At 30.2% G+C, this 17,828-nt stretch overlaps 1 protein-coding gene across 1 annotated transcript in view; it reads left to right on the top strand.

Moving 5' to 3' along the window:
- The window catches only part of LOC121121617 (neuronal acetylcholine receptor subunit alpha-2), a 244,467-nt gene that overhangs the window by 21,638 nt on the left and 205,001 nt on the right, over window positions 1-17,828 (top strand). The window lies entirely within an intron of this gene.

Here is a 17,828-nt window from a genome sequence, read left to right as displayed (position 1 = left end):
AGCGGACTTAACATGTTGATTGAAAGTGAATTCGTCCACGGATAACATATACTTTAAACGTCCAAAGAAAACACGATCAAAGAGTAACCGAACTGGGCTGTTTGTGGGGCCCTTTTGGTGTTTTTATTTAGATTGTTAAGTAGGAACTTTATCTTACAATCAAATATTTCCAAGATAAACATAAACTATATAACATCAAGAACAAAATATTTCATATTAATGTATTTATTGAGACAGAATATTTTTCAATTTTGTATCTCATACATTTTTTGATAAATATATGATATTTATTAAATTACAAATATAAATATCATATTTACAATGGCCTTGAATTTAATATTTTTGTATTATTCAAATGAAATAACTTAATAATATTCAAGCTAAATTTTATAGTAAAGCAAGATATAAATTTGAGATATCCATGAGAATTTGTAAATTAAAGAATAAATAATTCCATATTTGTTATAAGATTTTCAAACATCCGGGAAAGAAGCAAACAAAGTTCTCTGATTGAAATTAGAACCTATATTACATAAAGATAAAAGATTGAAAATATATTGCAATTGATAAATCATATAATAATTCCGTAAAAAAATTTTCTTATGTAAAATAATCCTACGATTGCATAAGAAGCAAAATAATCTTATTCAATTTTTAAGTTTAAAAGTACCGTTTGGGCTATTTTTCTGGGGTTTGATTTGGAATTGGTAGTTTAATGTTTGGCTGGTATTTTGAGTGACTTTAATGGATATTTTGTTGCAAATAGGGACGGTAAATCATTAGATAATAATGATTAATTAAGGATCTTTGACAGAAATATAGTGATCATAGCTCGTTGATACATTAGAATTATCAAAATTTGAGAAATTATGTCACTTTTGGGATTGGTCTGATAAGAATGAGTTATTGCTAAGCTGTTAACAATTATCATATATTATTGAATAATAATTTCATTGTTGAAGGAATTACCCAACTTCATTTTTCTGTTTCTTTTCGGTGAAGTTGTTGTGAGATACAATATAGATAATGACGTGACCAATGTTTTTTTAACAGTAATTCTAATATATCTCCATAAAATTGGGTCATTCAATGTCTAAGGATCGGTAATCAGAAAAAAATGAAACCTGTATCCTGATTCTATTAGATTTAAGTCCCAACTTCGTGTAAAATACTCATAAAACTCGATTTAATATCCCTTTAACTTTGGTTTTGGGTCATGATCCGAAAGTTTGAGTACTTGAAATTTACTGGATTCCTTAATGTTATTATTTTTTAATGTTCCTTTTATTGGTTATATGGAGTTGCACTGATTAAGTATAAATAAATTATAGTATTATGTTTACTCCATCTGACCTTAGAATTTTCCTTGAAATCCCTATATATTTATTGTATTTTCTTCTCTAGGAACGACTGGGCGCAAATTAACGCATATTTTGTTCAAGGGAGTCACTCTTCCGAGTGCATTGTCCATTGAGCTACGTCGTTCTATACTGTAATGTTGCAATTTAAAGATCGGAACTGATCCTGATGCAAGAAAACGACTGTCTGTTCTCATGTTACTATTTTTTTTCATAATTCCTTCTACCTTTTGCTCCTTCTCCTAATATACAAAATACTTAAATAAATGGGAATCAGTTATGTTTCTATATATTTCAATTACAACGACTATGTTTAGAACAAAAAAAAAACACATTTCATTTTGATTGTTTTATTTTATAGCTCTTTATATTTTAGCATTTGAAAGGGTAATATTCGAAAGAAAGCAGATTCAGAAATAAGAGAGTATATAAAGTAATTAAGTAAATTAGGCCGAAAAAAATGAGTTTTATTATGGTCGTAGTAAGGAGAATCATCTATGTAGCAGCATAGATTAGGGTACACATATCATCATCAAGTAATTTGATGAAAAAGGATTCACCCTTCATTTAATAGTAGTAATGAATCAAAGTTAGGAAGATACAAAACCAATAAGATCCATCAGCAACACTAGGAGGACGATTGTTTTGAAGCCATATACTTTTCTTAAAGATCTTAAAGGAATGGCGGAGTCATCTAGTAACCATTCATTTTAACATAAACATATCGAAATTCATTCTTCTGAGATGTAGCTTCAAATTAATAATTGTATAAGAAATATATTACTTAAAATAGACACACACATTATTTTATTGGAGAGTATAAATTAGAAACATCATTTTTTATACGAGCTGGCTGTTGAGGGAGGTGCTATACCTCCAATGATGTATAAAAAATGTCTGGGAGGTAAATAATAAAACAAAATGAATGTAGTAATTATGATATCTGTGATGAAGTTTTAGTAGATTAGCCGCAAGCAGGCGTGAGAGGAAGAATATCAACACAAATCCAACTCATTATATACCGGGTGGTCCATTAAAATCTTATTAATTCAATAATTAATGAAGGTTGAGATATTGAAATTAATTCATATTTCCATATATTAAAGCATAAACAATGATTTACAAAATAAAACAAATCTAAGCTCTCTAGCTTACTTTCAAGTCCAGAAAATGACACTTGAACGTGATCGACCAATTTCCATTTGCACATCCCAAGTAGTTGGGCTTGTCCAGGACCACTGTCTACGCCGTCAACAAGTCGAAAATGTTGAAGAAGAAAAAAAGGGAAGAGGGAATTATCAGAGTTTCACACCAAACTGTCCAGAGAGCTATAAAAAATAAGGAGATATATCTAACAAAATCAAATGAAAACAGTGATTGGCACAAATTATATTCAATATGTGAGACCTCAGCTCTAATAATTGCCTCAATACTGGGCCTAAATCTCTTGTAGACGTAGACTATGTAATCAAACCCAAGCTTCGTCCACTCTTTCTTGATGGATGTCTTTAGAGCCTCAGACACGCATATATAAATTAGTTCTAGTGGTCGTGTTTAGAATGGTCTTATGACGTTACTGTTCCCATGCTCACAATTTTCAATCACACCAAACGTAATCAACAATTCATTAATAGAATCAGTCTTATTCAAATAATTTATTGGAATATATTTTTTGTAAAACGGTTTAAACCGATATTTTCTAAATTTAATTGCTTTTTAAATCGAGAACCGATACATTTATATTTCATCTTAATTATGAACCGATTTTCTCCTTCGTCCTGATTTAAAAATTAAAAACCTAATTTGATCCACTAAAAATCATAATAGTATCACTGTATATATTTTAGACGGGGGGTTTAATAGTTTGAAACTGTATTTAAAAACTATACTTTCTAAAAAAAATTAATTTAAATTTTGAGAAAATATATATGTTATTTTCCCTTCTACTTTCCATCACTTATTCTTCGCATGACCTCCTTTACATGTTATATCTTTTATCTTGTCTACTGATAAAGATGTTCCTAAATGGTCATTCATTATACATCATTTTCCTTTAATAAGTAAATTGGACTTGTAACTTCTCTTCCTTCTATAAATCGTACTAATCACAATCGATATTTCATTATTATTAGTAATTGTCCTCAAAAATATTTCCCGCTATGTGTTTTACAAACATTGTTGGACATGTAAACATTATTGACATGAAAATAAAAAAATAAACCCTTAAAAATTTGAAAAATGTTCGGAAGAAGAGCAGGTGTCATGATGTTTTATTAATTAGCTTTAGCCATAGTCATCTATGTGAGAAAATAAATATATCAATCTGCAACAAAATTATAATAATTAGGACTATTAAGTTACTAATTGTAAAAAGCAACGTATATTTTAGTGGCTGGAAAATTTCAAAAATTAAATATAATTAAGTTGATTAGATGACTTAATGCGTATTAAATAATAATCAACTACATTGGATATGAAACATATTTAAATTGAGATATATATTCTTCTAACCTCTAATATATTAATAACTAATTACAATTAATCAAATATTCAACTTAATTATAAACAATTAAATAAACAGTTTTACACTACCTTACATGACATATTTAATAAATTTCTGTAAGAAAATTAAAAGTCACACATATTTTTTGACAGGAATTGTTTTCAAGTTATAATATCAGGGTGATTCCTTATTTTTTTGCTATAATATAAAGCAATTAAAAAAGTTATTGACTTCTATATATGATCCTTTATTTTATTAAATTTTTGCATGACTTGACACATTTTGTAGGAACTGAATTCAAGATTTTTATCCGGCGGGCACATAGTGTTTTTAGTAACTGTAAAAGTAATATTATTGCAGTAATATATTACAAACTATGAGTTACTACCCAGCACTAGTGTCAAGTGAAATAAAATGAGGACCCATCATCTCAATTCATGTGTAAAATTGTTCAACCATGTTTATGTACTTATAGTCATTTTTTTTTTATGATTTTATTGCCTTGAATTATCTGCATACTCAAATCATTATTTGATATTTGGATATTTTCTTTTTATTATAAAAATATTTTTTATCTTCTTAAATCGTTCCATGAAGCGTTTCTTTATTGTGTACTATGTTCTTATATTTATAAATAAATAAAGTAATGATATTTTCATCAAACATAATTAAGCCCCGTTTCCAAAAAAGGACAAGACACCTTTTTTTAACGATCCTCTGCCAGTCGTCGGTATAACTATGTACAGTGATACATGAAGCAAGTCCTGCCACTATATAAAAATAAATTAAACCGCAAATGAACTTGGTTAACCTGAAAATTAGAAGAATGGTTGGGAGGAGAGAAGCTTAGCTGTCATGACATTTATTAAAATCAGCTGCAAGAAGCTGTGAGAGGAAGAAAATAGACATAAATCCTGCTCCTTATATTGCAAGGACATATAGACTGGAAAAACATATACAGTTCCGAAAATCCTTCGAACTTGCATTTTAGTTGACATTGTCTTTCCATTGAAAAATATCACAAGTTTCTAATTAATTAGTTAGTATAATAATTATTAAAAAAGTGCAGTTGGTATGATTAACTAATTTGACTAATTATATTTATACTACTGAATATATATAAAATGGGCACTTATGTTCTTTTTTTTTAAATAATATCTATTTCAAAAGGAAGAGTTATAAGAATTTCCTCCAACATATGTTGTGAAAAATATAATAGAAATGGCTCATCAACATAAAAAAAATTGGTGCAGAAAATTGACAGCTAATAAGAGGCTTATGGGAATAGAGCAAAACAGTTTTTAGATTTTTGTAATTGGTAATTTAAGCAATGTATATTTTTTTATAAAACTGCTGTTGTCATTATTATTTGATAAATCTGTCATTATTATTGTTTTCCAAGCTGTTATCAGTTTTCTTTCAAAGCTATCATAAATATTATTTTTAAAGCTGTTATCATTATTATTTTTAAAACTGTCATCATTATTATTTTCCAAGCTGTTATCATTATTATTTTCCAATCTGTTATCAGTATTATCTGTTAAAGCTGTCATAATTATTATTTTATTATTTCTACAGCTGTTATCATTTTTTTTAAATACTTATAAAACATTTTCTGGTCCCAAAATCAAAGTCAAAAAAGACAATTGCCTCCCCTCATACACACTTTTACGGAATTTTTATAGTTAACACAATATAAGAAATTCATTTTGTCTAAAAAAGTTTAAATATTATTATTTTCTGGAAAAATGAAATTAATTTTTTATTATTCATTTAATTTTGTATCTTTTCAAAAAAAACTATTTGTCCAATTTGGCATTTATAAATATAACAAAAAACTTTTCTGCCACAAAAAAACCCCAACAAACTTGCCAAAGGGGTTGTTGGTATGGCTTTTTTCAAAAAAAATATAACGGACGCCCCTGATGACAACTACATTAATTAATTTGACTCCATCACTCAAAAATCCTTTCTAGTACCGCTGACTCACTCCCTGCTTCCCCTCAACCTCATTGAAATGCCCCTCTGCATTTTTGTCAAATATCCTTTCTTATATATAAGTAATATTGTTAGATTAAAATATTTTATATTTATATATACAAATAAATAAAGTCTGACTCGTGAAAAATGAATTATGATCTCTTTTCAATGAATAATAATGGTATTTCAAAAATAACATATGTTTATAAATGGATGAGTAAATAGAAGTAAAAACGGAGTTGACATATGGTTAATAATGAACCTTTAGACCACTCAGCAAATAAAAAGGTTTTTTTTCGGTTCTTCTTACAATGCCCCATGAAAAAACTTTTATCCTTTCTTTTTCGTCGTTTATTTTTTTAATGGACTTTTCCTTATAGTATACAAAATAAAAGTATTTCCTCATCCTTCTTTCAATGAATCCTTAAACTATCCCGAATAAACAAACAAAGAAACAAAAGAAAAAAACAAGATGACATTCCTTAAGAAATTGAATCCATAGCTTATTGTTGCTTCAAGCTACTTGTTCATTTGAGTGGCTCTCATGCGACATTAGTCGTTAAACACTATTTACACAATCTTAAATTATAGGTTAATGGGAGGAGGTTGAGTTGTTATGTGGAATGATCAATTATGATGTAAATGTAAAAGATATATAGTGAATGTGGCATGATAACTAAATGTTAGGGTTTAATAGATTTTGGGATAAGTCTATGTGTCCACTTTAAGCCCTATCCCTCAAAGATTTTGTTTTACAATGTATTAGCTAGTTAAATGTAAAATATATTCACACTAACAATATTGTATAAAATATACAAGGGGATCCATCCAAGTGTAGACATATATTTATTAAAGTACCAATACAGAAAAAAATGAATCATTCGAAGAAAAATACAAAAAAAGTGGAAGGAAAATGATTTAAATTTAGTTTTTAAAATATACTTCTATTGTCTTGACGAAACGCCTTAATCTGACATCAATGGACAACGCACTCGGGAAAAATTATTCACTTGAACTCAATGTGCATAGGTTTGCACCTGTCATACTTAGAGAAAGAAATAAACTTTATGTATATGGATTTCACAAAAGAATCCTAGGTTAAATGAAATAAATTTAATAAAATATAATGCTTTCTTATAGTTAATCAGTACAGCTAAATCTGACCAAATAAAGGAATATTGAAAAAAATATGTAATGAACTTTACCCCATGAGGTACGTATGGCTTCTGGAGACATTTCTTGGAAACAAATGAGTAACTTTACCTTCAGAGTTTCAACACTAGAATGATTTTATATGATAGAATTATTCTCCAAGATATTAGGTAATGCAAAGTTATTTTGGTTTTAAATAAGGAAAACCCTAGCTATTCTCCTTACACCATTTCAGAACAATATTTGCTGCGTGTTACGGGACTTTGTCTTGTTAAAGAGTTTTTCGTCTTCTCCAAATGTGGTATTGATTCAAGATACCAATTTCTCCTTGAACATCTTCAGATAAACCTGTTGATTGACTTTTACTAACTCTTCCATGACGAAGAGATGAGTTTTTTTACTAATTGAAGTTACCCAACCACAAACCGGTCTCTGAAAAATCCGTTTTTCATTTTATGGGAAATCTTTTTGATCCATTGTAAATATGCAAAATGTGTTTCCTTCAGTATAAAGCTAATTCCAAGATTTGATTGTTCAAAAGAAAGAGATTATTTATTCAATATGTATTGCTCAAAACCAAGAATTCGGATAATATAATTTATCTTTTTGAAAGATTTATTTTTAAGAGTCAAAAACTGTCTACACTCATTTGATTGCCCTGTATCTGATCCATTTTCTTAATGAAGTCAAACATTACAACGTCTTATGACACACATGGTATATTTCTTAATTTTTTTTCATTAAAAATATTTTTGAACATTTCGAAAAAAAAGAAAAAAATTCTACAAGTTCATCTACATTACACGTATACATACATATACAAATAAGTAAATATACAAATAAATAAATAAAATCAAAAAGCAATTGGAATTGAAATACAACATAGCAAGTATTATAGCTTACAATTAATTTCCCTCCTTCAGACTTCTAAAATAAACAGCTCATCAGCTATATGAATTGATAACAAAAAAAAACACAACAAAACACACACTGATCACGCTGAAAATCCAACTGATTAAAGATTACTGGGTTAAAAGTTCGTTTGGAGTTGAGACAGCAACTAAAATTGAAGACATGCAGTATAATCATATAATCATCATTATGTAGAAACAAAAACAAAACAGGAGCACAAAACGTATCGTAAAAAAATTATTTAAAAAGTAAACCTATAGAAAAAAAAACATAAAAGAAAAGGCTGTTGCTCCAAAAACATAATTTCCATTTACATGGATTAATGCAGTCATTCCAAAAAGTTAGTATAATCCCCCAAGAAAAGTGATTACTTCATAACTGTACTGCAATGTTTTTGTATTGCTCAATAATAAAATCTACGGTTTTATAGTATATTTTTGAGGCAGAAGGAAAATGTTTAAATAGGTAACAGGTATATTTACACCCTGAGTACTGCAGACACAGAATCTTCAATTAGAATGAAGTGTATCTAGATACAGCATATTTATAATCATCTTCCTGAATTCCACGCCACTATGATTGATCCCTCACCTAGTTTTTAGGCTATGAAAGCCTTGCAATTACTTATCGCCACTTTTAAAGCCTCCTTCTTATAGGAGTAACGGTTACGAATGAAGGGGAAACCAAACCACACTATGGCCTTTAAGCTACCTTGATCAGTAATCTTTACGTTTAACCTTATCAGTTCCCTCAAAATTTCCAATGCAGGGCACTTTACAAAAGCATGCACCTCGTCGTTAAATAATTTGCCGCAATCTTAACATGGATGAAAATGTCGGATTGTTTTCGTTGAAATCTGGAATTGTGGGGTAAACTTCCTTCCCTCATAGATAGTACGTAATGTATCTTAATATCCTTGTTTTCCGTTTTTGTAGCCGCCTAGTTTGGAGATATTATAGTCGGAAATCGTTGTTGCATCAACAGATCCTAGTGGATGAAAATAAAATTTTAAATAACAAGATAGGAGGGTCAGATGTAAGGCTACTTTTCTTTGCTGAGGAAAAGTAAGCCTTCCAGTAAAAAAATGTTGTGTGGACTCATGTCATGTAGTGTCGTGACTTCATCCCTCAATACAATTTTTCTTACTTTTCAAGCGCTAGAAGATTTTGGAGAAGGGAGTTTTTTTATATTTTTGTCTAATAATATCCACAGTACTGTTTGAGTCGTAGCTAGGTGACTTACTCTACATGACTCTGTGAGCTGCCACGCATTAACTTGGGATATCCCCGATGGTACAATTAAATAGATTTGATCCCAAAATTAAAATCCTAAATATTGCAAAATTAGTTAAATGAAACCTCCACTCCAAATTAGATCTTCTTAGAACATCAATAAATATCTTTAAAAAAAATGAAGCACCAGTCATGTTCTACAGAAAAAATAATAAATCTCCAAGGAAATGGTGGTACATTATTTGCAGATATTTGAGCATAACCATTGTATAAATAGTTATGCATAACTTTTTGTCGTAATGGATTTATATATGTATAATGTGTGTATATACAAAAATACCTTGCAAAACAACCGTTAATGGATATGCCATTTTTGCTTGGACTAGGACAAATAATGAATTTCAACAAAAAAAACGTTATTTGCAGATTTTGATTTTTTTAACTTTTCCTTCAAACTTTAACCCAATGCAGGGTAGGGTGTCCCCGCATAACGCAGTTTCAAACCAGGAGGATTTTGCATAACAAGGTGCTTGGAATTATTCTGAACCCATGTATAATGCGGTATATTTCCATCATATTGCGTGATTTTTTTTAATATTATGATAATAAATTATAAAAACTATATATTTAGGTAAACAATCCTTTTTGTAGTTATTGTTGAGTGCGTTGATACTATATCTATATATTCAAGTGTATCATTCTGTATAGGGGAAGGTGAATGTTGTGCAATTATTTATTTGATACACAGACTTAAACTTTTGGTTATTATTTAACATACAAACTTGCAATTAAAAAGATTAATATATAATAATTTAAGCAATTACAATAGTGAAAGTTTGTGAATCTTTTGTGTGGTTTAGTTGAAGATAGAGCTCCTAAAGGCATACAAGTGGAATGAGCATGAAGTTTGCTTACCTCGAATAGTTCAGGATAAGTAAAACAGTCTACTAATGTATATCTTTGAATTATAAACTTTCAAACAATAACAACAGACCTTTCTTCTTCTCGTAGTCTATTCAAATATATTTAATGCAAGCTGGAAATTTCCCTCCAAAAATTAGCAGCACTGTTATTTAGATCATTTTTATTATGATACCCAAGTTTTTCTCCTGTGTATTTATAATAATATCAATTCTTGCTTCCTTCAATATAAAAGGATGTTCCAGAAAAAAAATTAAGGTATTTCATTACGTGACCATGAGATACAATTTGAGTATTCAGTGTGTTGATAACATTTGACTGAATTGAGTGAAACATTTGTTCTTTTTGTGAAAAAGTATTTAAGCAATAACATTGAATCAACTAAAGAGCCATCTCACGAGTGAAAAATAATCTATGTCTGTATAAAAAGAAGTTACGGGGTGCACTTTATATAGTGCACCCTGATATATAATGTGTATCATATATCAATACCGTATAAAGAAAAAAGGGGGTATACTATACAGGGAGCACTTTATAAAATGAATTCAATCTTGCAAACATGTAGTTCCACTCAACTTATATGTAAAAGAAAAACTTTTGGTGAGGTTTATCAAAAAGCTAAAGTACTCTGTTGCTCTTTAAATTATATTATTTTTTTGTCTCAAGCTGCTATTATAATTTTTTTATTCTTGAGGAGATAAAGTCTAAGTATTGAGTGAGCAGGTACGTGGGAGTGTTCTCATAAAAAACGGAAAGAAACATCAAGGATTTATTGGGGAGCTGTCTTCCATATTATTGAAACAATGTTTGTATGTTTGTCGATCCCTAATAACTCTGGACAATGCCTTGTACTACCCTAGTAATTTACGCGTAAAGAAATATAAAATTGATAAGTGAATTGTCACTGTGGAGCAAAATAATGTTTTTGCACATAAATTTGATTTCTAGCATCTTTATATTAAGTTAAAAATGGTTGTATGCTTTATTTTCTAATATACACAATATTTTTGGTCTTGCCACTTACAAATTGAATACTATTATTTTCTTATAATATTTTTTACCTGTTTACTTGCAATCTAAAATTGATGTTATAGAGAAATTTACAGTATATTTTTTAGCCTTTAGATGACATATATTATTAATAAATTGTAATCAAACAAAACATATTCCATAGAGAAATATACACTTCCCATGTGTTTTTTGCTTTGATAAAAAAACATTTTTTGAAACTTTGATAGATAATTCCAGATTTTGATACTAGTTCAGAAATGGGATGAAACACCATCCCAAAAAAATGAAGTCAAGAGGTATATGATAAATTGAGAACAATGGATCACACAAGTTATTACAGTTAATACAATGGTATTATAATTGATTTTTGTGCTATTTGTAGAATATATTAGCTTATTTAGAGTAGTATTGTGAAAGAGTTCCTAAGGTGGATGGCTAGTGATGAAGTCGTGTACATTATTGGAATTGGTAATCTGAAGAAAAGAATTTTCTTTTCTTCGACTGTTGTCATTATTATAGTATTGCCCCCATTAGTTGTAAAATTAAAGTATTTTGTAGTTGAAATACTATTTGATAAAATCCCTGGTTCGAATCATTTTGATAAGATGAATTTAAGAGAGTCTTTACTTACATAATTATCATTTGAATACAAATATAAGAAATGGAATTAATCAGCAAAATTAAATATTAGATATTTAATTAAATTTAAAATGAGTATGTCCGCTGTTTGAAGAAGCTAATGAGTAACTAATTATTCATTTAGAGGCTAACTAAAACTCCATAGTAGAAAACACTGTATGGTTCATTAAGTATGGATATAAGAATTGTGAAAGGTCAAATCGTGGACTTTTTAATAACGTACAAATAGGGTAATCTTTTTCAAGAATGAAGAGAAGTAAAAGGTTGGTGCTTTGTCACAGACTTCTTTAATAATATATTATTATATTTATCGAAATGATTTCATTTGGCATTTACCATGGTCTCCAACCTGGAGCTAAGAAGATGCAACACTTCTCCATGAAGGTTTGAAACATGGCCGCCCACTTCTGTTCAATGGAGGTCTTGAAGTCATCCAAATTTTGGTGAGGTTTGGCACAGATTCTCTTCTCGACTACACCCAAAAGGGTACAGTCGAGGGAGGAACAGTGAGTCAACAGATGCAAACTGTTGACACATTCTGCTTTAACTTAGACAAAATTTTGGGACCCTTGTGACCAAGTTAGGGTTGGTTGCTGTTACAAGAAGTTGCCGATTTCATCGTTCATTAGAGGACTTCCACATATCTTCTCACAGTCAAATCACTGACATTAAGAGCTTTCGCGTGCTGCTTCATCGACTTGGCTAGACTTTTGGTGATTTCAGTGTCCATGTCCTCCATGATTCCAATTTTTCACCGTCTATTACTGCCAGAGGAACTCTCAAGGCTCTGACCGGAGCACACTATGTTTTTTTGTTTTTTAAATTGAGTCTTTATTAAAACTTTATACTACAATTTAAAGACTAAAATAATAATAAAATACATCAAGAGGGATTACGTTAAAATTAATGATAAATAAACGTTATAGTTTAAAACTAACCCCCTAGATCAAAGCCCAACCCTTCAATATTAACAATTTATTTTTATTACAGACTTATATAAAAATATACTAATCTCTACCACTACAAATTATGAGTATTTAAAATATGAAAATGATTAAAATAAAACCGACAAAAAACAACAACTATGTCTCCGATATTCTTGTTCTAATCATAAGGTATCTACTTACAAAATATTTCAGGGTTGAGTAGAACTTACATAACCATTTTGGGAAAAATCGAACAATGTCTAGAGCGTTATTCCATTCTCTGTTGTCGTTCTCTGTTCTCGTAACGGGGGGTCCTAAAGGAAAAGGGCTGCGTATCTTGCTGCAGATGCAAGGAAAATGAGAGAGTGCAAGATTATTGTACACCCAGAAGTGAGGCAGTTAGCTATGTATGTTTTAGCGCTAACTAGAGCAAAACAGACAGCCCTAGTTTCTGGGGTCGCCTTTTCCTGCCCTTTGGGCATTCCAAAAAGAATGTATGCAAACGAGTACTGGGGAAAGTAGTCACACCCAATGTAAAATCTCAATATTCAAAACAATTAAATGTCGAAGGCCATATTTTAATCTAGTAAACAAGACACTGTGAGCGTCCTATGACCTTCTGGATCTCCTCGACACTCTACACCTTTGTCTTTTCGCCTCCATGCTGACGATAGTCGATTCTTGAAAGCTTTTTTATTATTGTTTATTAACACGAATAGCCCTTACCAACCTAATAATATTCATCCTTAGGTAATCTAGATTAATTTAAGGTCAAGTCTACAATTTTAGCTTCCACATTTTTTTTTTTCAATATCCATTATCCGTTGATTTATTAAAGGAAATGATCATGGTTGAGAGGCATAAATATAATCTTAGGTTAATTTACATAGAGAAAAGTTCATATACGTATACAAGGGATGCAGTGGTTTTAAAATTTTGACTTTGCGTACAATCAGATCTGAAATCGTAAGTATGCATCCAAGTAGAATATAATAGTCGTTCCATTGATAATTCTTTGCTAAATGCCTTCCATTATACATATCATATTATCATTAGATATGCCCAACGATCAAGCAAAATGAAGGATACAAAAAAGTAAGGTTGCTGTGTTCTCCCTTTTCATTTTATTTTCAACCTCTATCGTGAGCGGGCAAAATAGTATATAGGTATAAATCAATTTAGAATAAGCATCATTAATCATTATTCGTTCTGGACACAGATTCTTTACATGCTTGATACTAATCCATATTTGCATAACTACAATCTTTGATGTACGTACAAAATATATTTATACTATTTTTTAATAGTTTTTCTTGTAAAATATAGTCTTTTATTTGTCAAAAATGAGGGTTAATTTTTATTTTACATGTTGATTATAAATAATTTTCTTTATTAAACCAACTTAACAATCACTTTATAATCTGTCTTGTGACACATTATAAAGTATTTCAAATGTAATCACAATCAATTCATATGGAATTTAATAGGGGTCAAAATATCTTATTACATTAAAGTATTCTAAAACCTATACAAGTCATATATTGATGAAACTTTTCAAAGTATTATCTTATGAAAGTAGTGGGGGTTCCCCAGAGGATTCTGAGAAAATGTCCTAAAAAATTTTATAATAGATAATCTAACTGTCATTTTTTTCTTATGATATTAATTGAAATAGCGTATGAGCAGATTTTCATATCCCTTTGTCCGATAAATGATTTAATTATTTTCACAATATATAATTTATTAATAACCATCCCTATTATTATGTCCATAATTTATATTACATTTATACATCATATGAATAAAAAAATATTTTGAATTAAAATGAACTCATATTATATCCGATATATCACAAAAGTCAAAAATCTATACTGTGAGGACTCAAAACGTGCAGTTACATTTCATTACAATTTCATATTAGTTATTTTTGACTCCAAGGTTTGGTTAAACGACAGCTAAAACAAAAACTTTTGTCTTCATCACATGTCTTTGCGTTTAAAAATATAAGAACTACTATAAAAAAGGCAACACGTGTTTTACCTCCTCTAGGCCATTGTCAATGCTTAGAAGGCTTCAAATACCGTTAGTGTCTCCATTCGGACTTCCTACAAATTGAAGAATTATATTACAGGCCCATAGAGCCGAGAAGAACTTCTGCAGACCCAATATACCTGACTTCTGATCTCCCCCCATGTGGCCTTCTTCCAGCCCAGATCTCACCTCCCTAGACTTTGCAGGTCAGGATGTGTTGGAGGAGAATGTCTACAGCACTACCAATTTAAATTTGGATTCGCTCTGAGATGCTATCATGACAGCGCGGTACGCCATGGATACAGCCTTCATCGTCATGAGCTGTCAATCTGTTCACCTGTGAGTCGAGGCTGCTATTTCTTGTGAAGAAGGACATAACGAATATAAAATATAACTAAACATATCATAATTTAGTTTGTAGTTATCTTTATTTTATTCTTTAAACACCACTTTTTTCGTTATTTAGTCATGACATTCCAAGTCTTGGGTTCCGAACGTGTATAATATTTTGTATTTAAACAAAGATGTGATGCAAAAAAGGATTAAAAAAATACTTTTTTCTAAATTGAGAAATCCTGTAACCACAATCAACAGCATTATTCAATTTTAGGAGATAAGATCTTGGAAGGAGGAACAGATTTTTAGGAGAGACTGCTCTGGAGGGGTTTCTTTGTCATTACTGGAGTTACAGATCGAGGTAGATAATGACAATGAGTCTCTATTCCTCCTAGGAAAAAAAATTATCAAACACTTCACAACGATAATTTAACAACCCCCTTTTTTTGTATCTTGTAATAACTTAAAGACTAAAGTATCTTATTTCTTTTTTTTTTAAATGTTATAAATGGGATTTTATTGAATTAAAAGAGATAGGAATTGTTTTGGTTGTTTCTTCTAAAGCAATTAATATGCAACATTGAAACCATGGCTTTGTGAAAGGAGTATAAAAACAAAACAAATAAAAAAGTGCTATAAAAAATATAAGCGAAACATATTTTTATGGCTGATTCTTTTGAAACATATTCGTCTCTATAAGAAAAAGGACCGATCTTAAAAGGGGATTATTTGTCTCTATAATTGTATTTTTTTTATATAAAACATACACTTTTTTAAATGATATGTGCAGTTGCATAAAAATAATTATATGTAGAGTCGTAGAAAATATGAACTAAAACGCTTCCAAGTTTTTTTGGCAGTTGACAATCTTAGTGGATTTTTTTTTTTTTTTTTAAATACAACAAAGCTGTTATCATTATTGTAATATCTAAATATTGAGTAAGAATGTGCATTTGAAAGACGGAGAGTAGCACTGAGGATTTGTTGGGGATTTATAAGTGTAGGTCCTTTTTAGAGTCGTAGTAGAATTGAGGATCAACATCTGAGTAATTCCTGTCTCCAGCCTTGATAGATACAAAGTGGGATTATTGTTTATTTCCTTCCCCTTATAGCTGCTCAAAGCTAATATAATACAACGTCATTACAGTTAGAGGCTCTTCTACTAAACATTCTTCAAATTGTCAGGGTTACCATGTTGATTTTCGGTTTCTTTTTTTTAATATACCCGAAGGATATGGTTTTTTTTTCACATCATTGTGCTGTGTGCATTGGATACTCAATTACCAGGAGTATATAAAATATAATCCTGCCAGTTTGAAGAATGTTTGAGAGGAAATCAGCTTAACGTTAATGGCGTTTTATTAGATCAGCTACATGCAGCCGTGAGAAGAACGAAATACACAAAAATCTCACTGGGTATATGTTAGGAATTACCCCTTTGTTGATCTTTAATTCTACTCCGAGTCCAGCAAGGACTTACACTTATTTTGAAACATATTCGTCTTTATAAGAAAAAGAACCGATATAGATAGAAATTTTGATTTCTAAAGCGTTAGAAGGTTAGCTAAACTAATTTAGTTCAGCATGAGGCATTAAGTATTTACGAGATACTTGTTTTATTTCGACTATAAAATAATAAAAATTTACTTCAGAGCTCGTCTGAATAAGGTAATTATTAAATATTAGTCCAATTAAAAAGTACTCGAGCAAACCCTCATTGTTACTCTTCGTCTTTTATAAGCACATGCACTAATTATTACTCTATACTTAGATGTTCTGTCTTCGAGATTTAAATAATAATCTCAACAGTTTTTGAAAATAAAAAATCCTGTTCAGAGTGTCAACTAGAAAAAGACACTCTATTGCTTCATAGTAAATGGTTTATATACCTCTGATGATGTATATGGATTAGAGGTGGATTTGTTCTTCGCCTCATCCCAAACCCCCAATCTAATTTTGCCCAGCCCAATAAGTCCGTGTCCCGAACCTTCCACCCTGAAATGTATTATAGTGTAAAATATTATATTGGAACTAACATATGACGTCATCCTAGATATGATACCTTATGACAAACAAACTAACGATGACGTTACTGATTATTTGTAAGTGTTGCAATTACAAAATGAGTGATACTTTTCGTCAGAAATGACAAAACATTATGAAGGCATGAAACGTAAAAGGGGTAATTTCATTTTTAAATTATTATAAAATGGATCTCGAGGATACTTATTCTTAACCTGGATGACAATAACTATCCAAAAAATTATATAATAGTAAAAGTCAAATAGTTCTATGGAAATGCCGGGAGATCAAAATATGAGCAAACCTTCATCAACATCAAGAAAGCATGAAAACCCGTGGTTTGGCCCGAAACACAACTTAGCCCGATAAAGTCTACACCGATCTACCTCTACTATGGATTCAAAGACAATTTCTACGTCAGATGGATTAATTGTAATACTATAATGTTTAATTATACTTAATCTGTGCAACTCAATCTGACTAATTAAAGTTATATGTACACTTCTATGTAATGATCGGATAAATTGGGGGGGGTTAAGGAGAGATGGAATCCGAAACAAAAGAGGATATCCTTTTCTTTTATATAACTAGTGCCTACTCACCATCAAACCCTATTTTACTTCCCAAAAGTGAGTCCCTTCATGTTCCTCTTAATGTTATTGTTATATCCTTCTAATAAGAAGTGTCTTTCGATGAAGACTCTTCAATTTTGGCAAAGGAATCATCCTACCCTTCTCCTATTGACCTCATTATCTTCCATCATCAAAACCCCCCGTATCTGTCCTACCTACACCAATCTTTTTAT

The sequence above is a fragment of the Lepeophtheirus salmonis genome, chromosome 7 (assembly GCF_016086655.4).
Source record: "Lepeophtheirus salmonis chromosome 7, UVic_Lsal_1.4, whole genome shotgun sequence".
Lineage (NCBI taxonomy): Eukaryota > Metazoa > Arthropoda > Copepoda > Siphonostomatoida > Caligidae > Lepeophtheirus > Lepeophtheirus salmonis.
Note: the sequence above shows the minus strand (reverse complement) of the source record. Positions and strands in the feature narration are given on the sequence as shown.